Here is a 23,274-nt window from a genome sequence, read left to right as displayed (position 1 = left end):
TCGCTTGTATGTCCACTACTATCCTTTGCTGGGTTACAAGCAATTATATTCCTATGTTTTTATGGCTTGAGACTAAAATCCACCCTTTTCCCTCATTTCTGAACTCCCTAAATATTTCTGTGTCCCCAACCAAATGTGAAGCCATCTGGCACATGTAAGCATCCTCATATCTATGCAATTTGGATAATAATATTTATTTTCCTCCCATACTATGTTATCTTGAATCTCTAATTATTAAAGTTTAACATTAATGTTTTTAAATTTTTAAAAAAATATATATAGTTCAGGATGATAAATGTGCTAGACAGAGCCTCCAGGGGTCAGGAAAACTGGGTTCTGGGTCTGGCTTAGCCAACAACTTTGAGTGCGTGATCTCGAGCAAGCTAACTTTTCTGAGTCTCAGTTTCTTCTGTAAAATAAAGATGTCGTCCCCCAAGATTCCTCCCAGCTCTAAAATTTTTACCACAGTATTTAGGAATAAATCCCCCTAAATTTGGAGCAACTTGTATGTAAGAAATTATACAGACATCGGAAGCTTCTTATTGAAAGTCAGAGTAATTGTGAAGCAGACTTGATGGTCATCATACATAAGTCCAAGGAGAAAATGATTCACTTATTTATAATACTTAACACTGGAAACATGGAAGAAGAGTCTTATTTATTAAGTGAACTCATATTCTCAAAGTAAATACCTGTTAAAGAAAACAATGATTAATTATAAAAGGAAGGTAGTTGGATTTTTGTTTCCATGTATGTGTGTGTGATGAAATGAAGGTGAGGTCAGATGTTTGAAGGCAGTGTGAGCTCTGGAAAGCTCCCAAGTACTCTCCTAGTGCCTCCCATCTCTGAGACTCCCTCGTTTCCTTCAAGGCTCGGACCGTTACCTACATGTGGCCTTCTTTGATCCCCTCCCCAGCTGTTTATGCCACCCTTCCCCCCAGATTACCTTTTATATTCTTACATGTGTACTTGTCTTTCCTGATATAATGTAAACTTCCTAGGGCAAAGACTGTTTTATTTGTTTCTCAGAACCTAGGGCAGTGCCTGGCATACACCAAAAAAATTCCTGTAGTTTGATTGACAGCTAGTGATGGCTCATATGTCCATGATCTGGCCTTAACTAAGATTGGAAAGGTTGGTCACCTGTTTGGCTACAGAGCAATGATCTTATTTTTTTTTTTACCCACTTCTACTCTTCAAGACCTTCTTAGTTGGAGAGGGATTGCAATCTGTATTAGCAGAAGGAGTTAACTAAATTACAGATCTTTGAAGCAGTAAGAATTCAAATTCCTCAAAAGGATTCTATTAAGTTGCTCCAGTATCTTGCATTTAGCCCTTGAGATGCTTGCTTTGTACTTGAGGTACAGTTCCACACCCAGTAGATGCCCCCATAATAGCTATTAAATGATTGCCCGAATCATTATCTGCTGTATTTTCATATTTGCACATTGAGAGCAGCTACGTTGTTGACAATGAATTGCAGAGTTTTATTCACAGTTTGGATAATAGTTCCAAAAACACCTAAACCAAGAAATGCAATCTTGAGTTCCTATAAGTTAGACAGTTCAAACTGATGTTGAAGGAGCAGCTTGGTGGCACAGTGGATACAGCTCTGGCCTTGGAGCCAGGAGGACCTGAGTTCAAATGTAGCCTCAGATACTTGACACTTAACTTAGCTGTGTGACCCTGGGTAAATCACTTTACCCCATTGCCTAGCCAAAAAAGCGGAAGAAAAAAAAACAACTGATGTTGACATGGGAATTCCTGGCTACCATGTTTTGATCAGTAGTAAAATGAAACACAGAAGCTTACCCTCTTCCCACCCCTGCCTGAACCTCCATTCCTCTTTTTAAAGCCAATTGAGTTTTTTAAAAATAATTCTTTTGATATGGAAAAGACAAGTGGCATATGGTACCTGGAGTGGTTTTTTTGTTTTGTTTTTTGTATTTACAAGACCAGAAGCTGCTTATTGGTTAATCTAATCCATATGTCCTTACCAACCTCAGTTCTAAATTTATTCTGCACCATACTATAAAGGGATGCCGGAAATGTGCTGATTCCTTAAATGTCTGTGCTTCTGCCATAAACATTTGTGATGATTGTTTACTATGCCTCTAACGTTGACTTTACAAAGTGTCAGATTCCACTCCTCCAGTCCCCTACATGTTCCAATGTTCAGGTTCTATTTCTCAGGATACCAGTATTGAAGCAGGAGGCAGGTAACATATGGGGGTCAGGGTAGTAATTGAACCTGAATGAAGCTGGAGCAGGGAATGATGTCAGGGAGCAGGGAGGAAGCTAGGCACTGAAAAAAAATTGTTGTTATGAATCAGATTTTCAATACCACCCACACACATGAATAGATTCTTGTTACAGCTTTGTTTGTTGTGTGATTGATAGCCAAGAGAGGACTTCTCATATATGAATATCTCCCACTTTATCTTCAGGTGCTTTGTTGCCCTTTTAATAAACATGCCTGGCATGTGTCCAATGTGCTTGTGAGCATCCCTGCAATAAGAAATCATCCATTTGGAAAGACTGGGAGACTTAAAATGATAACACTTTTCTCAGGCCTCCCTTTCTCAGTTACATTCCAAGCCACCAATCTGCTTTCTCCATGGCCCCAAGGGCATTCTCTTTTCCCAGGTGGGGAGACTACCAGGAGGCCTAGAACTGTGTTGTTTAAAGATCATATCTTTAAATGGCACTAGTTCCCAGCTTATATACAGTCTTACCAGTTAGATGCACAGACTTGGTGGGGATATGGGGAGGGTGGAGGGAAGGGCTGAGTGGTGAGGGGGAATGTCTGTTACCTTTCCATGCTTCCTAAATCAAGAAAGTAAACTAGGAACAAATTTCATGGACCCATGACCAGACCTAGCCACAAATTGCCAGGAGGCTACTTTTAAACACCTCACATAGATTCACATTCTCTTGGCTTCCATAGTCACATGTGTCCATCTCTTAATCACATTCACTACCTCATAGACTTCAACTGTTATTTACTTTCTCCACATTCAACCACAGTTCCATAATACCCATATCTAAGCCCTCCCTTTTTCTTGACAGACTTCATGATCAACACTCAGAGGCCACTTGCCTGTCTGGGCCAACTTGTCTGATTATCAGAATCAGGAGAATATCCTGACCCCTCTTTTATAAGCAAGTTTCTGGTAGGAATAACCAGAGGCAGTTGGCAAACCTGCTTTATCTCACCTCAGTGGTTCAGATCCTATCCCCTTCTTCCTCTCATTTTTCTTTGCTCTTCTCTTATTGGCCACCTTTCTAGGAACAGGGAGAGGCGATGAGTATGATAGCAAACTGAAAGCAGACCATAGGGAGTATTGTACACAGTTGATTAGTACCCAGCCTACACCTCTCTCTCTGATGTCCCTTCTGTGTCACCTCTGTGATGCCAACCTTGCCAACCTTAGTAAATGCCTTTTATTCTTATGATCCTAACCTCTTCCTCTTACGAAAATTTACTCACCAAATATCCCATTCCTTCAAGGCCATACCCTCTTCTGCATGACCATGGGTCATAATCAGATTTTTTAAAAATCCTGCTAATGATCTAGCTTACTGCAGTGTTATGCCTTCTAAAGAATATCTTAACAAGCTTCAAATGTGAGGTTTCAGGAGAAGCCTCTGAATTTCAGGCATTGCAGCAGGCATTATGGAACCCCCCAAAAAATCATGCCTTGTGAGTAGATCAACTTACCCTGTTCAGAAGAGATGGAAGGAACCTCCTCAGCTTGAGTACCTTCATTTGGTAAAATGTGGAAAAGCAAAATAAGAAGATAGTTCCCAGTTGAAATAGGGTAGCAGGACAATCCTGTATCTAATATTTCCCTTTTATTATTAAAGTCCCTTCTAAATTGTAAGGAACTTTTAATTTCCTTTTGCCAGAGAGACCCTCCAGTGTATTGTTATATATGTTTTGGTTTTTTGGTTTTTTTTTTTTTTTAAGAAATCCTTGAGATAGGCAGAATAGCTTCTGCGTTCGACTGAGTTTACAATGCTTCTCAAAGTGTGTTTGATTAATGAACTGTTTATATAATTAGCTAGGTCATTAAAATATATTAAGATATAAATCTTTGTATCTTGATATGTTTCCTCAATTAGATGTGTTGTTACTCTTCTTAAACTGTTGTCTAAGCAGTTGTGATAGCTGTATCACCGTATTTTTAGTTGAATGTCCAGATTTTCGATGAGAATTTTAGTTGAATAGGGGCTAAGACATTTTAATAAAAATTTCCCTAAGCCTGATTAGTTGATAGGAAGTAGATTTCTCATTTTTGATTAACACATTAACTCTTTCTGGGCATGAGGGTACCATTTAGTAAATTGTCTCTTCTACTACAGTACTCTAAATGTTGCCCGAGAGGCGGGAAAGAGTTAATGCACCAACACGGTAAGCAATTTACTAACTTCTCTCCAGCAGATCAGTCCCATTATGTCAAATGTTTCCCTTTTGGTAAAAAAGAAAGGTAGAAAAGAAGAAGAAGAAAAGAAAAAAGTTCTAATTTTATTTTAAAATGAAATAATGTTACATGACACTTTTTGTCAGGTTTAGTCCCTTTGTTTTTGGTGGAGGGCTTGCTGATATTTTAATGTAGACATTAAATGCTAAAAGTTAGAATCCTTATGATTGTTTGAGGGGTATTGGTATTGCAAGCTTTTCTGGGGGGAAAAATCAGGTAAATGAAATCTGTATTCCTGCCTGGAAGGCTCAATGGATTCAATAGCTTTATACACCTTCCTAAATAAGGAACTTTTGGTTGTGTCTATTTACGTTCTATAGGAAATGAATTTGATTGCTGCATATTTCTTATGCTGTACTCAGGAAAGGTTTTGTTCTTCCAAGTTCCTAAGTCGCTTTCTGGATTTTCTATTAGATACTTCTAGCGTCTTCCGCTTTTCCATCACCAGGCAGAACTCTGTTTCATAGTTGTGGAATTTTGGTATAGTCACAACTGTAGAATAGAGGATAAAATTGTTTAGTTTCAGAGCTGGAAAAGACTTTAGAGATAGTCTGGTACAATTCCCTCATTTTACAGATGGGGAATTTGAGGCCCAGAGAAGCTGACCCCATTTTCACAAATATTAAGTAGCAAAGCCAAGATTTGAACCCGGGTTTTCTAACTTCTAAAATATTTTCCCATAATGATGATAGGAATTTTTCATTCAAAGACTGTCACTTTTATTGTGGCATTTTAATCTATCACTCAGAAAGTATTTATTAAGCACTCACCATGTACCTAGGACTGTCCCAATATCTGGTGTTGTGGTGCTGTGGCAATGACATTATTTCATTTATTTCATCTTCTAAGATTATTGTGTTCCATAAATCTGACATTTATAGGCAACTATCTTTGATCTTTGATCTTTGGCAACTAACTTAGCCACTTTGTGCTAAAATGCTGGAAAATGGGTGTAATCATTCTTGTTCCACCTTAACCTTAAACATTTGGAAAGTGTTTGATTGATTGATTGGAAGGCAGTTTGGTTTAATGAAAAGTGCCAGACTTGGCAACATGGGAGAGTTCAGTAGCTCTGATACTGACCAGTTGTATGAGTGCCAAGTCACTAAATCTCTCTGAGCTTTAGTTTCTTTCTCTGTAAAACAGGAATCATTGTATTTCTATTACCCATCAAACTGGATGTTGTAAGCAAGTACTTTGTAAACCTTTAAAACAGTGTATATGTACAAGTTGTTATATAGTATCAACCCAGAGAATGTTGACATCATAAGAGGGAAGTTGGAGGCAGGTAGGTGGGGCAGCTAGGTGGCGCAGTGGATAGAGCACTGGCCCTGAAGTCAGGAGGACCTGAGCTCAAATCCAGCCTCAGATCAAACACTTGACACTTACTAGCTGTGAGACTCTGGGCAAGTCACTTAACCTCAATTGCCTAAAGAAAAAAAAAAGGGAAGTTGGTGAGTTGTTGTTGTTGTTGTTTTTAAACTATTTCCAGTTTAACAACGAAGACACGGCAAAGTTATCAAAGGCCAACAAGGGCATTTTCAGTAATAGACCCAGAAGAGAATTTGTACTTTTTCATTAAATAGCCTATAATCTAGCTAGAAAGGGAAAAGTAACAGATGAGAAGCAAAGAGGTGGTATGGTAAAGTGGGAAAAGCATTGGATTTGGAGAAAGAAGCCCTGGGATCAAATGCTGACTCTCCTACTTATGACCCAGATGACCTTAGACAGAACTTTACTTCCTTATTGTCATTCAGTTGTTTCAGTCGCGTCCAACTCTTTTTGACCCTATTTGGGGTTTTCCTGGCAAAGTACAGGAGTGGTTTTCCATTTCCTTCTCCAGCTCATTTGACAGATGAGGAAATTGAGCCAAACAGGATGAAGTGACTTGTCCAGAGTCACACAGTTACTAAGTGTCTGAGGCTGGATTTGAACTCAGATCTTCCTGACTCCAGGCCCAGTGCTCTATCCACTGCGCCACCTAGCTGCCCCTTAGTTTCTTCTTCAGATGAAAATGGGAGGTGAGCTAGATGATCACTAAGATTCCAGGCAATATATACTGACCATAATTGCAAGGACAAGGGAGGCATCTGCAGAGGCTGGGGGCGTATTGTGGAGGCAACACTTACAACCAGACTTTAAATGTAGTGAGGGTTTGTTTGGGCAGAGGAAAACATGAGGGGAACTGCATAAAGCACAAATAGTAGGTGCCCAGAGTAGGTACCTAATAAATGTAATTTGGAGGTTGGAAAATTTGTGACATAGTAGTGAGGAACCTGACCTCACCACTACAGAGGAAATAGCAGGAAATAAGTTTATATGGGTGGCCTGGGATCCGGTTATATCTCTGTCCTTGTAACTGAATTGTAAAAACAGCATTCATCCCTACTTGGGACTGAAATGTTTTCTTCAGTGGTGCAATTGAAAGACCATTGTACTTGGGATTGGGATACCTGGATTTGAATCCTAGCCCCATTGTGTCATCATCTAGAAAACGCTGACGATCACATTATACTCCCTGTCTCACAAGATTGTTGTGAGACTCTACCATGGGGATCCTTCGTTGTCGTTCTTAGACAGCAGAAGAGTGTAAATTGATCACTTTGGTTTTCTCTGGTTACTGTATAGCCTGCAGTTCCACTCTTTTGCCCCCTGGAAAGTTTTTTGCACTGTTCAGGTGAAGTGCTAAATTGAATTGCCATGTTAGATTAGTATGTGGAAAGTGATGAATCTTCAGATGATGCTAAGAGATTGATGAATGACAGCATCAGAAAGTGAAAACCAGTTGCTTTGCTAGATAGTATTGTATTTGAGATGGGAGAATTTCTGGAAGATGTCAAGGCATTCCTAAATAGGACAATACCACTAAATTCCCTTAAGTGTGTTGAGAGCCTAGTAGCCTTCCCAGCTCAGAGCAATATGTCAAAATATGGACTCTAAAACACTCCAAAGGTTATAGATTTAGAGCTAGGAGGGAACTTAGAAACCATGGAGTTTAATCCTCTTATTTTATAGATGAGGAAACTGAGGCTCAAAGAGGGTAAGGGCAGGAAAGTAATGAATTAGGAGAAATTTCATCCCATTTCTACAGACTCCAAATCCACTGAACTTTCCACCTGAATCATGCTGCTTCCTCCAAAGGAGAGGTTAAAAAGGAAAAGAAAAAGAAAAAAAGGGAAAAGCTGAAAACCAGATAGAGTATTTTTATTTATATGATGTGCATTTGGACCTGTTGTTATTACAACTCTTCTGCTCTGCTTTCATAAAGCTTTCCCCCAGTAGATTCAGCAGTTCAGGTCTTTATGCCATTATGATGAAATTTACATCCTAACAGCCTTGTAATTCACTCTTCTATCAGTGTGGTCTTGTTCTAACAGTAGGGCTGCTTGACTCCTGAATAGGAATGTCACAAGTAATGCCTCTATTGGCCGTCTGAGCCAAATAGCTGCCAATATTTGTGCCATGCTTTTCAGCTTCTGGGAAGGTTCAGTTAGAAATCTTGTGAGGTTTCTCAGCGGCTGACGGCAGCTCACCAGCAGGTCAGAGGACCGAGCCCTGGCTGCCAACATGAGGGGGATGGGAGGCAGACAGTCTTTCTTCTTTCTGGCAGAGAGAGAGAGAGAGAGAGAGAGAGAGAGAGGGAGAGAGAGAGAGAGAGAGAGAGAGAGAGAGAGAGAGAGAGAGAGAGAGAGAGATGTATCTGGGCCCTGCTCTGATGTTTTACTTGCTGGGAGTACTTTAGTGCATAACAGTCACACATACACACATGTGCCAGCACACACACACACACACACACACACACACACACACACACTATACAGCTTGTTTATACTCCAATCCTTAAAATGGTATGCCTCTTCTCTGGCTCCTAGCCTGTTTCCACCCACAATATCAGATGCTCCTGTGAAATTAATCATAACTTAAATCCTATGTTCTCAAAAATGCCCAAGAATTCTTTTTATTCCTGTCTTAACCCCCAGGTCTAAGAAAACATGTTTTAATTCTCACAATGATTAAATTATATCTTCATTTCACAGAAGGGAAAATTTTAGGTTCTTGATTTTATCCCAGGTCATTCATTCTTCCATTCATTTTCCTTTATGTGCCACTTTTTTTTAAAAAAAATGATATTATTTCTCATTTTTATATCACCTTCATTTCCCAGTGTGTCCCTCCCTCTGTCCTACCCAACAATTTATGCCTTAGAACAAAGAATGAAAAGAGCGGGGAAATCAGTCCAGCAAAACTAGCCAAGGTAACATTAGAGCCCGGCAGTGTACCATATCCATAGTCTTTTTACCTCTGTTAAAAAAAAGGGGGGGGGAGACATATTGGCATATCTTTTCCTTTGGGGTCATGTTTGATTATTATAAGTGCACAGCATTCATAATCAGTTCATGTTCTTTCTGTTTACATTTTTACAGATTATGGATGTTATTTTTCCCTTGATTTTGCTTATTTCTCTGTATAAGTTCCTGTATCTTGACCCACTTCTGTATTTTTTTTTCTGTTTGCTTACAGATCAGTAATACTCTATCCCTTTTGTGTACCATGGTTTGTTTAGTCACTCCTTAATGAATGGGCATCTGCTGTATCTCTGTTTCCTTATGTACTGCCCCTTTCGTAGAATAAAACAATAGGAAGTTAGAGTTGGAACCATATCTAATACAATATCTTATTTGAGGAAACTGCTACCCAGAAAGATTACCTGGCTTACACAAGATCACACCGCTAGTTAATTATGGAGTAATTATTAAGCACTAAAACTCAGCTTCCTTGATTGTCAGGAGTCTTTCTACTATATCATGATTTTTTTTTCTGGAATGAAAGAACTTCTATAAATGACCTCTGTGGCATAGGAGGGGAAGTTTAGTCTAATCTGAAACAATTTATAAAGTGACACATTGTCAAATCAGAAATAATTTTCCTTTATTTCCTAGTCTTGACCTCTATTTCAAGTAGAATCATAAAATGTTAAAAGGAAGAAGGGGCCTCAGGAGTCATAGAGTTCAGTCCCTTCATTTTACAAATGGAGAAACAAACCTAGAGAGATGAAGTGAATTTCCTAAGGTCATACAGATAGCAAGCAGAGCTGCTGATACCAGATCCAGTACTCTTTCTGCCATACCATGTTACCTTTCTGACACTATTAGAATCCTGGGGAACTCTTGCAGGGTTCAAAATATTAGCTTCATTGGGTCAATGATCTCTTCTAAGTAAGTCTATTCCCTCCCTCCCTCAGTACAGATTTCAACCCATTAGCGTACTCTCCTCATGAGCAGTAAGTCTTGTCTATGTTTTTTTTTTTTTATAGATCCTCCATGAAGAATAGATCAGTATATTGGAGCACTTCCTCTAGTATTTAAAAAAAACAAACACACATTTCATGGATACCAATGGAGTAGTCAGGTTGTTTATTCATTATCCCCTGCTCTCATTGCATGATTGGCCCACCCTCTTTACTGATCAGGTATTTCTAGAATGATAACCCTGATACCACTTCTTGGTCATAGGTGGTCACTGGAAATATGTGTATAGCCTACTTGTTCCCACCATTCAACTCTCCATTGACATTTGATCTTTTGGGGTTTGTGTTATTTCACGATTTGATTGGAGCAAGCCATCAAAGTCTATCCTCGGGAATTTCTTAACTGCACTTAGTGAACAGATTGAGTATGAACCAGCCTTTCTTCTACCACCATAAACCTGGAAATAAATTCTGTCTATATATAGCTATTCTCTCATACACATACATACATACATACACACATACATGTTGTGTGTATGTATATGTATATATACACACATACACAAACATACAAATTCTGTCTATATGTGTATACATACACATATATAGTATATATGTATATAGTATTTGTATGTGTGTATATGCATCTTCTGTGTCTCTCTTTTATATCAAATGTCGGTCATATCAAGTCCAAATCCCTAATGACACGTTTCAGGGTACTTCACTGGTTATGCACACCTCCTTCATCTTTTTGCATTCATGTTCTGAATCAACTCTCCACTTCATCCAAAGAGACTTCCATAGCATTCCTAATATATATAGCTGGATTAACCTTCTCCCTTCATCTTTGTATTTGCCCTTCTGTCATCACACTGTCTCTTTCCTGTTTTCCACATAAAATATCATCCTTTATTCTTTTCCTAAATCTTTATTATAGTTTATATACTACTTATAATATACCTGCTTGTGGTCAGTTGAAGCAAATAACACGACCTCTGAAGATGTGTGTAGGTGAGTAGGTAGGTAGGTCGATGGGAGAGAGAGGGAGAAAGATCATTCAGTCAATAGGAGCTTACTGCATGCCAGGCATTGTGCTAAGTGAGTGCTGGGGACAAAGAAAGAGGGCAAAAAATGTTCCCTGCCTCAAGGAGCTAACTATCTATTGGGGGAGACATACAAATAACTATCCATTCAATACCTGTCGAATGTATATATGTATGTATGTATATATTTCAGTGCAAATGAAAAGTAATCTCAGCAAGAACTTAATGCAATTATGAATAATCATTTATTTCTTTTTCATTTTCTACTTTGAGGGGTAGAGTTCTTTTTGTGTTGGAATCAACTAAACCCAGTTGTCTTACAAACTATTAGATCTACTCCATTTTTTATAACTTTTCCCACTCAACAATTCAGTACCTACATTAGGTTCTTATTAAATGTTGACAACAGCCCACAAGCAGATCGAACTCCACCAAAACCAATGGGCGACTTGCTCCAAGTTTTGTACCTGGCTATCCTTGCCAGGCTGTTCATTGTTGGTATTTTGTGAAGGGTGGCTGAATCAAGATATGTCTAGTAATTAATACATTCTAGAAATATTCTAGAAAATGCATTAATCAATTATCTCACTTCCCTCAAGGATTTATTTCATCATTTTCCTTGGAATTGAAGCTTTCTAAGCATTTGCCAATTTGTTTTCCAACAAGCAGCTGTACATCCAACGTTGGAAATCCTTAGGACTTAAGTAGTAAAAAAACATAAACAGTCCAAATGTCAAATGTTAGAGAATATTTTCTGAATACAACTTTCCACATAGAAGTATATCCTTTGTTTATTTAAGCAAAACTTAACGGGCTCAAATATGACTACTTTAGTGATGAGACATATAAGAAAACTTTCTGTGAAACCAGGTGTATGATCATCAGCAAGCTAGAGGTGGTACCTCCAGGGTCATTTGAAAATAGAACCATAAGGACTGTGATTAATTTTTAATATACTATCTAAATTTCCCTGGAAGCACTGTTACCAACTTTGTGTAGCCATTTAAGCATATGATTGAATATTGTTAAAACCTCATCAAAACTGAGAAAAGGTTAATAAGAGTCTTTTAAAATTTACCTATTATGATAAGAGTATCATGACTCTAAGATCATTCTTATTAAGAAAAAGCTCTAAATCATGTTTATAGACCAACTCTGTCTTTAAGGTAGAGTTGATCTTTTAGGTTAAAAACTCTGGTTTTTAAAGCAAAGCAATTGTCTCTGCAGGCACATACCCATATGATTTTCTTCAGTACCCAAATGAGAGAATCTATTGTGAATCTTATAGAGGTAGAATTCTGAAATGTGGAGAAGGATGTCTTTTATAGACCCCTGTGGATTCTTTGGACAGAAGTTCCTAGGCAATAAAGAGTTGCAGCACTAAAGATTATTTTTAAATGTAATTTAAATTTTTAAATAATTTAGTGCAAGTTCCGTTATGAACCTCTTAAATCTATTCATGTATCCAGTCTGCTCTGCATCTAAGAATTGAGAATTGTCAGCTCAAGGATAAAAGTGACCCTGGGCAAATCACTTAATCTCTGCCTGCCTCAGTTTCCTCATGTATAAAATCAGGATAAATATAACACCTACTTCTTAGAGTTGCTGTGAGGACAAAATTCGATACTGCTTATAAAATAGTTTGCAAACCTTGGGAGGGGATAGTCAAGGGGGAGAAGTAATAAGCATTCATTTATATACTGCCAACTACATGTCAGGCACTGTGCTAAGTGCTTTTTTTTTTAACTAATATTTTTACAGTGATCTCATTTGATCCTAAAAACAGTTATTTGAGGTTGTTGTTTGGTCATTTTCAGTTGTGTTTGACTCTGTGACCGCATCTGGGGTTTTCTTAGCAAAGAAACTAGAGTAGTTTACATTTCCTTCTCCAGATCACTTTAAAGATGAGGAAGATGAGGCAAACAGGGTAAAGTGAGTTGCCCAGGGTCACACAGCTAGTAAATGTCTGAGGCCAGATTTGAACTCATGAAGATGAGTCTTCATGGCCTCAGGGCCAGCATTCACTCCACTGTACCACCTATGTTTCTTGCCCTTTGAGGTAGGTGCTTTTATTTTTCCCCTTTTACAATTGAGGAAGTTGAGGCAGGCAAAGATTAGGTGACTTGTCCAGGGTAATACAACTAGGAAATGTCTGAGGTTGGATTAAAACTCTAGTCTTCCTGACTCCATGCTCTGTCCACTGCACTTTCTGGCAACTTCAAGCAGTCTTAAAGCACTCTATATTTAAATGCTAGTTAATGATAACAGTAACAGCAACAGAAAAAATAATTTACATTTATGTGTGGCTCAGTGGGTAGAATGCAGGACTCAAAGTTAGAAAGATCAGAGTTCAAATTCTACTTCAGACACTTAATAGCTGTGAGTCTGATCAAGTCATTTAACTTTTCCCGTTCTTACGTTTTTTATCCGTAAAATGGAGGTAATGATAATAACACCTACCCTGACAAGGTTATTTTGTGAACGAAATGAGGTAATATTTGTAAAGCATTTTGCTCACCTTAAAAGTACTATTTAAATGCTAGCTCACATAAGCTATTGTTTATATACTATTTTTAGGTTTACTTTGTATCCAACTCTCCTCCGAAATAGGGATTGCAGTTATTCCAATTTTATACCTCAGGAAACTGAGACCTAGAAAGTTAGAGTGAGTTACCTGCAGACCAAAAGCAATGAAGTGTGGGAACTAAGATTTGAACGCAGGTCTTCAGACTCTAAATCTAGTGCTCAGTTTTAACCTCATACTGTTTTTCTTCTCCTTATTGCTGGGCTACTTGTAAAATACTGTACACCTTGATTTTGTCCTTTATTCCTGCCACAAAATGCATTTCAGTATATCTTCAACATACAACAAGGTCATGAAAACGAATGGAAAAAAGTTAGCCTGCAGTTCATGAGATAATCCAAAGTATTCATTCAGACTTTTATAGCATAGTCCCAACTTGGGGCTCTTAATAATTTTGCTGTCTGATATCTGACATTTCTACAGGTTTTATGAAGTTTAGTCCTAGGCTGTGGGAAGGGGAGAAAGCTCCTGGATGAAAATGTAAGGTGCTTTAGAACAACAAAAGTCTATGGTATACAGCCTCATAGAGCATGAAATATGATACCTGGACACACTAGCCAAATATTTTTGTTGCTACCCTAAGTATAGTAGGAAAAAAGAAAACATTTAATGAACCAAATTCTCTGACCGTTAAATGAGAGAGCAGGCTCTTGGAATCTCACAGCTGAAATCCTGTAAGGTAATGGGAAATAGGAGATTCTTCTCCCAACATTTCCCTTCCTATAAATGGGAGTCTGTTTCTCTTCAGATGACATGTCATACAGATTGCCCCTTCATTTCTACGGCATCTAGGCTTTTTCATTCTTTCATTCCCAGAGCCTTTGTTAAGTGTCTACCACGAGTCAGACACTGTGCTCAGTACTGGAGATGCAGACAGAAAGCAATTATTGCCCCGTGAGAGTTCGCATTCTATTGACAGGGAAGAGAATTACATAAGAATGAAAAAGATATACAAATTAATTTCTGTGGGATACTAAGGAAAGGAGGCGATAAGTAAGGCCTTTTGTAGGAGGTAATACAAGTTGAATCTTGAAAAAAGTTAGAGATTCAAGTAGGTGGAGGTGGGAAAGGCCTGTGTTGTGGGCCCAGGGAGCAACCTATGCCAAGGCACGGAGACAGGAGAACATTGTGTAAGTTAGCCAGTTTGGCTGGAGCATAGAATGTATACAGGGAGTATAGCACAGTAAGCCTTGGAAAGCTAGACTCGAGCCAGATTGTAAAGGACTTTAAATGCCAAACACAGGAGTTTCTACTTTCTTAAATATTGTATCCACTGGAAACTTTTTTTTTTTTAAGCAAGGAAAGGACATGGTTAGACCTGTACTTTAGGAGTACCATTTTGCTTTTTTGTTGTTGTTCAATTGTTTTCCAACTCTTTGTGACCCAATTTGGGGTTTTCTTGACAAAGATAGTGAAGTGGTTTGCCATTTCTTTCTCCAGCTCCTTTGACAGATGAGGAAACTGAGGTAAATGGGGTTAAGTGAGTTGCCCAGGATCACACAGCTAGTAAGTGTCTGGGGCCAGATTTGAACTCAGAAATATGAGTCTTCCTGACATTGGATCTGGTGTTCTATGCACTATGATGCCACCTAGCTACCCCATCTTGCTCTCTACCTATAAAAGGTACATTCGAGATGGGATAGACTGGACACAGAAGGACCAGTTAGGAGTTTATTTTCTTAGTCTGTACTTGCCAAAAGATGATGAGGGTGGTGGTTGTGTGAGTGGGGACAATAATTAATATAACAGTTGGGGTGGAGGTAGAGTTGACACAATTTGGCAAGTGATTGGATATGAGGAGAGAGGAAGAGGGAAGAATGCAGGATGATTTTTTTAACTTGGGTAATTTGAAGAACCGTTGTGTTTTTTTTTTTTAACAATTCTGTTTCACAAGAGAAATAAGGAACCTAAAAAGAGAGATTTAGGGGTAGATAATAGTTTTTGTCACGATGATTTGTGGTGCCTAGGAGATATATAATTGAAAATGTGCAGTACACAGTTGGTGATGTAAGACTGGAGTTCAGAAGAAAGACTAGCACTGAAGACTTAACAATCCTCTTCATAGAGATGGTCGTTAGACCCATCAGAGCTGATGAGCTCACCAAGAGGGATAGTGTGGAGAGAAGAGAAGGCCCAAAACATAGTACACTGTGTGGCAACAGCCACACGGAGGGGTGACCAACGGGTGACGCTCTAGCAAAGGATTTGAAGAAGGGATGAGCAGGGAGTGACCTGAAATCCCTGAAAAGAGAGGTTTCTAAGAGGAAAAGGTGGTTAATGCTGACTTTGGCTTTGGAAAAGCCAAGAAGGATAAGACAATAAAGAGATCATTGGTCACCTTGGAGACAACAGTTTCAGTTGAGTAAGAACCTTGGAAATCCTATCATAATAGAGGAGGAGAGGATAAAAAGTAGAGGCAAGGTATATAGAGAGCCATTTTCTAGCATCAACAAGGATGTTTTAAACCTTTGCTATATCCTGGGCACTGTGTTAAGTCCTAGAAGCTTAGCCATGAAAGGAGGAAGATAAGATGATAGTTTGAGGGCATGGCAGGGTCAAATTAAGGGTTTTGGTTTTTTTTTTTTTTCAAGGATGAGAGAGACAGGCATGTTTGTTTTAGGAAGAAGAAAAAGAAGCAAGTAGACAGGGAGAGATTGAAAATTATAGTGTGGGGGATCATCAAAGGGGTGAGCCGACGGAAGATACAAGAGCAAATGGCAGAAGAAGGGCTACCTTGTCGTCTGAAGTGGAACAAGGAGGAGAAAATTGGACAGTGGTGTCAAGGGAGTTTTGAATTATAGAATTAGTCACACAAGAAAATGACAGTGGTTGGAAGGGATTTGAGCTATCATCTTGCCCAACCCCTCATTTTATGGATGAGTAGACTTAGGCCCAGTCATATTACTTTATTATTTTTTGACCCCCTCCCCCAAAAAAGGATTACCCAGTTCATTCATGTGACTTACCTCCAAAGAACCTTCAGCTGTTTCTGTATCATATCCACAGTTAAAAGATCTGTGAGTGTCAAGTAGCCAGCAAAGAGGAGCTTCATAACTTGCTTTGGAGACAGTTCCCAAAAAAAGATTCCAGAAGTGCCTTTGAGCTCCAGCCCCATTGCTGGCTAAGTATTTGGTCTCCACAAATTACCATGCATGTGCCTTTTTAAGTTCCCTCATTACTTGACACACTTCCTAGTACTTACTGCATTTAAAAGAGGCAACAGTAACTAAACTTTTGGCTCCACGTGACCTCCCTTTCTCCCCACTCCCATTTCCTACTCCCTCCTGTTGCTCACTGATCACTTTCCTGAACCCTCCAACTTCTAGTGCCCTGCCTTCTTAATTACCTTGTATTTACTTTAGATGTACATATATGTAAATGTTATATTTATGCTGTATAGATTTTTTTATGAACTTGTCTCACCCATTAGAATGTAAGCTCCTTGGGAAAAGGGATTGTTTCATTCTTTGTACTTGTCTCCCCGGTGCCTGTCATAGCACGTGGTGCTTAATAAATACTTACTGATTGATTGATTTCAAGGAGCTGGATGTGGCATCAGAGGGTCTTTTCAATGAACACATTGTTTGGTTCCACAGGGTTAGGAATGTGTAGTCAAGAATAAATTAGTACAAATGAAGATGTCCAAAAACTCCAAGGCAGCCTCTCTCTCTCTTTATTCACCTATTTCTGTTAGCAATTTTGTTCAGAAACTTTTTTTCTGCTTTCCTGAGGGGAGTTTTTAGTCAATTGGTCAACAAGCATTAAATACTCCTGGTGTTCCAGGCAAAATGCTAAACATAGAGGTTGTAAAGAAAGAGAAAAATATCATGTATTCTAATTGGGGGACAACATGCAAGTAATTGTGTATGGTACAAGATATATACAATGTAAATGGGAGGTGATCTCATAGAGATTGGAGGCAGTCTCAGAGGGAAGGGGAGTTTTCTTGAAAACTCCTGTTGTTTAATCTTATTCTCCTACTGTTTTATCCTTGGTTCCTTCTCTTGAAGACTTAGTAGCTAAAGGTCAGAATAGTCTGAGGTAGCTCAGTTTGGTGGAAAGAGCTTGGTGGTAGAAGTCAGCCGTCTGGTTTGAATCTCAGCTCTGCCATTAACTAGCAGTCTGACCTTGAGCAAGCCCTTTTGACCTCCATGATCGTCTACTTTCTAATCTCTAAACTAAAGGTGTTGGGCTTGATATGGTCTTCAAGGTACTTTCCAACCCTAGCAGTCTGTGTTGTCAATGGCAGGCTTCTACAGGATAGCATTTTTTTTTTTTCCGGAGGGAAGAAGAAAACCCTACAAATGCAGAGAAGTCATCTGAAAATAAGCATAGTACAAACAATATAAATCAGATGTTTCATCAAGGATGACAGGCAGTGCTTTCACTGCAAACAACCCTTTAGAAGCAAGGCAGAGCTCACTCTGAAGGAATATTTCAGAAAAAAAGACAGATTTCAACTAAACGAGACTCAGGTGACAATCTGGATTTGGTGCAGCAGGCCAGTGTAGAGAAGGAGTTAAGCTATTTTCCTGTAATATCAGCTCAGACATCATCTTCTGCAAGAAGCTTTTCCTGGTGCCCCCAGATGCTTTTGCCTTCCATCTACTGTGTATGCCCTGGTCCTCTTCAAGAACAAAGAACAAACAGCAACTTGACTTCTATTTATCTGTTTACCTACATACTGTCTTCTCGTTAGAATGTAAGCCCATGGAGGGCAGGGACTGTTTGGACTTTTTCTTTGTTACCCCTAGCATTTAAGAGAGTACCTGTGATATAGTAAGCACTTAATATATGCTTGTTGTTTGATTGATTGACATGTCACAGACAGAGCCAGGACTAGGAATAAATTGCTAGGTAGGCAGTTGCCTAGGACACTCTGGATGTGGGAGGATGATTTGTGTCTAGGAAGACTGCCATGCTTTTTAATAGTAATATTTCTAAATATATATATTTCAGTTCTAGAAGATTCTCTTCCTTATGATATGAAGATATTTTATAATGAATCAAGTTGTATGTACTACAGTAAAGCTTCAGGTAAATGGAGGACAGTATAGGTAGGAAGGGAAATAAATGTCATAACTGCCTAGGGCACCTACATTTTGAAGTCTGGCTTTGGTCGTAGGACTTGTTTTTATGATCTAATTGAAAACAAACAAACAAACAAAAAAAAAAAACAACAAACCGGAAACAAATCAGAAATGAGAGTGACTTCACATGTAGTGTGGAGGCAGGCAATCCAAGGAATTACCAACAATGTGTTACTCATTTACAAGGAAGGAAGATACTGTGTCATCACATTCCACAAAACTCTTAGGCTACTGTTGTTCAAGTGAGCCTGTCACTAGAGGGTAAAATGACACTGTAAAATTTTCCATTTTAATACCTCGTTGTCAGTGTATGTTAAGGCTGTGGGTGAAGCACTTTCTAAATTGAAGTACGAGACATTAATCTTACTTGGTTTTCAGACACAGTGCTCCATCTATGGGTGGGACGATGTTCCACTTAGTAATTCTCTCCCCACCCCACCCCCCAACTGTTCGATTTTAAAAAAGGTTTTACATACTAACACGATTCTACTTGAATAGGAGCCTACATAAAGTTGTTTCTCTTTATTAGCGGCCTTTTTTATTAGTATTATTTGGAACACCAGCTGAGATAATTTAATCCTTACGGTGGTAGTGAGGTGGGTTTTTTCCCCAGGTATAATTGTCTAGCTCTATACTTAAGAACCAAAATGTCTTTCAAAATATGTTGCTTAGGAGTACAGGCATTTTTTTAAAAAAATTCATACTTTTGAAAATTTAACATGCAATAGAATTAATTATAAATGTTTCCCAATGCCCAAATTAAGAGATACTATAAATTATCTGTGGCTCTAATGCTATAGATTCTTAACATTGCTTCTTTTCTGTATTTCTCTTTGAGGTACATAACTAATGTACTATTCCTGACAATAGTAGGTATATAAAGCTGTCAATAAATTTTACGTTTATGAAGAGATACAAATATATTCATATGCAAATAATATCATAGATATAAGTAATGTCACAGAACACAGCAATCATTCCAATTTTCATCCAAATGTTTGAAGAGAAATTTGTGCTGTTAACATGAAATTACTTCATACTTCCCTAAATATCTTTCAAGACTCTATTCAGATATCCATTTTGTGAAACCTTCTATAGCTATTCCAGGCCACAAAGTTGCCTTCCTTTTCTGAGTTTCTGTAGGACTTATTGTATGTTGGTATTCACTTATGTTGGCATCACTATAAAGTTGGCCACCAGGTTGTCAAGCTTATGGCCACAGCGGTTCGTGGAGCCATCTATTAAGGCATTTATGTCTAGAAGAGTTGTTGTGTGAGGGGCGATGGGCCATCTCCAGTTGTCCTGATCTATATCTGGCCACTGGACCCAGGTAGCTCCAGAGGAGAAAGTGAGGCTGGTGACCATGCACAGCACTGCCTCACAAATCCAATTCACTTACAAGTCATGGCATCATCTTTCTGATGTCATGGTCCTCTTCGAGAATGAAGGACAAACCACACAACCTGAGGGCCAAGGAGTGTTCTTAGAGATGAAATCAAAGATCTTTGGAAGTATTGAAATTATTTGACAGTTCTATCGTTAATGTATCCTTGTTTCAAATGGATTGCAGTTCCTTGAGAGTCAAGAATGCATCATATGCTGCCCTGAAGTAATAAGTTCAATCTAAAGGAGCTATAGTAGAGCTATATCCAACAGAAATTCTTAGGAATCAACTATTTGCACTGCACTGTTTTGAATGATTGAGTGAGGATAAGCAGGTATAACTCTAGATTTGGTAGGAACCTCAGAGGCCATCTTGCTGGAACCTGTAGTCTGTGATTAAAAAAAAATATTTTGATAACTGTATTTCATTACAATTGGTTTTCATTGTAATCCTGTATGTTTTATTGTACAGTGCATGGAACCCTAAATCTGAAGTTAGGACAGCATGCATTCACATATGACTTCAGACACAGACTAACTATATTATCCTAGGCAAGGCACTTAACCATTTTCTGCCTCAGTTTCCTCAAGGGTAAAATGGGGATAACAATAGCACCTACTTTACAAGGTTGTTATGAGGATAAAATGAAATAATATTTATAAAGTACTTTGCAAACGTTAAAGTGCTATATAAATACTATTATTATAAAAAACATTATTCTGAGAAGTAGGGTCCATAGGCTTCACTAAACTGTCCAAAGTGATCCATGATACAAAAAATGGATAAGAGCACCTTATCTAGTTTAATCCTTTTATTTTACAAATGAAGAAACTGAGGGTCAGGGAAGTTAAGTGATTTACTTAAGGTACCACAGCTATTAGGCACCAGAGTAGCATTTGAACTTAGGTTTTCTGACTCCAAAGCCCTTGCTTTTTCAATTGTGCCGCTTTGAGGATTTAAAAATAGTGTAGAATTGGGTGACAGGACATTAGAATCTGGTAAGTGCAAAGGAACAATGTGATGTTGAGAAGTCATTTCCAGCTGAGACGGGTCACAGGTTTCATGAGAAAGTGGTAATTGAAGAATGGAGAGGATATTAAGAAGTAGAGATGACAAAAAGCATATTCTGTATCCCCTATAGGGACTAATATGGGCAAAAATGGGAAAAATGCAGGAAAACTTGGGAGGGGTTTTAGGAGTTAATGAATAATATAATTGGACGAGGTAGAATATGTAAGAAAAGACTGGAAAGGTCAATTGGAACCATTTGGTAGAGAGCTGTAAATAGTTAAAAATCTTTGGGCTTTATTGAGTAGTTAGTGTAGAGGCAATGTCACTTTCTGATAAATGGAGTGATATCATCAAACAGATTTGTGAATTAGGAAGATTATATTGGCAGCAATGTGTGAAGGTAGGATGGATTGAAAGGTGAAGATAGTGAAGGTGTAGACCTGGTAGGTGTGGATTTCAGTGGTCCAGAGAAAAATAAAGAGGATCTGAAGAGTAAGAATGTTGACAATAAGAAAGGGGGGGCGGAGGGGAGAGGAGGGGTAGAAGGGATGAGACACATTTTTGAACACAGAACTTGGTTTTGGATTGGATATGTGGGACAAGTGAGACTGTAACCTGCTGTGGGATTAAGTGTAAATGCTTTCTGTCATTTGTTTTGAGATACTGTCCATTTTCATGAGCTCATAGATTCTTAAGAAATATGCATTTCTTCTGCTTAAGTATATGTGTTAAATATTATTCATAGATTTCCTTTGGTTATATATAGCCATTAAGAGGATGTCCAAGATGACTGAGATTTTGAATATGGAGAATAAACTTAGAGAATACTATTAATAAAATAGGAAAATGTCACAAATAAGACTCAATACAGGGGAAAAGATGATGAGTTCCATTTTGGACACATTGAGGTACCAGGACCTCTAGGTGGAAATGTTCAATAGACAATTAGAAATTTAAGTCTGGAACTCTGGGTTATACTTAGTTTGATTCTACAAACATTTATCATAAATTTAGATTTGGAGATCATCTATAACCATAGGAGTAGATAATTCAATAGTGAGAGAAGACTAGGGTCTGAACCTAGAGAAAATCTCCATTAAAGAAGTAGAAAGGCTAATGAAGGATACAGAGAAAAAGAAATGGGAAAGCTAGAAGGGAAGTCATGCAGTAGCTATATCATGGAAGCCAGGAGAGTTGACTCTCCAGGAGAAGAGTGTTAGAGTATGGTTAAGGAACATTAAGGTTTTTGTTTTTTTTTAAAGGTAACTGATATTGGACATTGAGTTGCCTTTTTTGACCTTTGAGAGGTCAATTTTTGTAGAGTGCTAGAGCTAGAAGCTCCATTACAAGGAGTTGAGGAAAAAGTCAGTGGTAATTAAGCAGCATTGGGAAGTATAGACTTGGTTCAACAGACATAACAGGGAAAAGGATAATGAGAAAAGAAATGAAAATTCAAGTGTATTGAAAGGTTGAAGGAAGAATATTTTGTTTCAAAAAAAGAAAATTTGACTATGTTTGTAGGCAGGGAAAAAGGTACTGGAAAGGATGAAGACACAAGAAAGAGAATACCATAAGAAAACACAGAAGAGGTTAACATTCAGGTTTTTAAAGTGTTATCAGATGGAAGAGTGATAAAGCTGCTTGACTCTGAAATACTGAACTAGAAACAATGAATGGAGGTTTCATGGAAGCATTTAAAGTAAAACCTCTTAACAGAACTGTCCAGAAATGAATGTACAGCCTCTGGAGGTTGTACAGTTCCTCTGCCCTAGAGATTTTCAAGAGGAGGCAGGATGAACATATATCAGTAATGGTCCAGAGAGATTCCTGCTTAGGTGTGAATCCCTGAGTACAGGATCTATGAGTTTCCTTCTGATTTCGAAAGTCTGTGATTCTGCTTTTTTTTTTTTTTAAACATTTGATGCAAGTGACCTGTGCTGAACCACTTTAGTGTACCAGATATCTCTTCATTGGGAACATGTATGTTTCACAAAATAAATGTCTTCCTAGTTATTTCTTAGTTGGGCTTACCTGATTAATTCTTACGAGCAGGCAGGGATCTTGACCTATGGCTACTCGCATCTGCCTATTTGTTCAGTAGAACAATGAATTATGATAAAGCGGAAGAATTGTGCGGGTATGTTTGCTTTGCAAATATTTCTGCCTGCTTAGTCCAGAACAAACTGTGAGTTCTTAATTTTAGACTTTCTAGAATCATCCATTGAAGAAAATCAGAGTACAATTTAACAAGTGGTTTATAGCTAAATCTTGGAGGAGCCCTGTCAAATTTCTGCTTATAGTTACTTTGTCTCATCATACTTTAGAACTGTTTACTGAATCATTTGGTTGCTGTTATCAATTTAAATAGATCTATATTATTGTTTGCTTCTTTATATTAGTTTATTCATAATAAAATAGTGAGGACGTGAT

At 38.2% G+C, this 23,274-nt stretch overlaps 1 protein-coding gene across 2 annotated transcripts in view; it reads left to right on the top strand.

Moving 5' to 3' along the window:
• Window positions 1-23,274, top strand: part of LOC114024545 (teneurin-3) — a 440,254-nt gene that overhangs the window by 98,613 nt on the left and 318,367 nt on the right. The window lies entirely within an intron of this gene.

Source organism: Vombatus ursinus, unplaced genomic scaffold (assembly GCF_900497805.2).
Source record: "Vombatus ursinus unplaced genomic scaffold, bare-nosed wombat genome assembly UNPS02014821.1, whole genome shotgun sequence".
Lineage (NCBI taxonomy): Eukaryota > Metazoa > Chordata > Mammalia > Diprotodontia > Vombatidae > Vombatus > Vombatus ursinus.
This window is presented reverse-complemented; position numbering and strand designations above follow the sequence as displayed.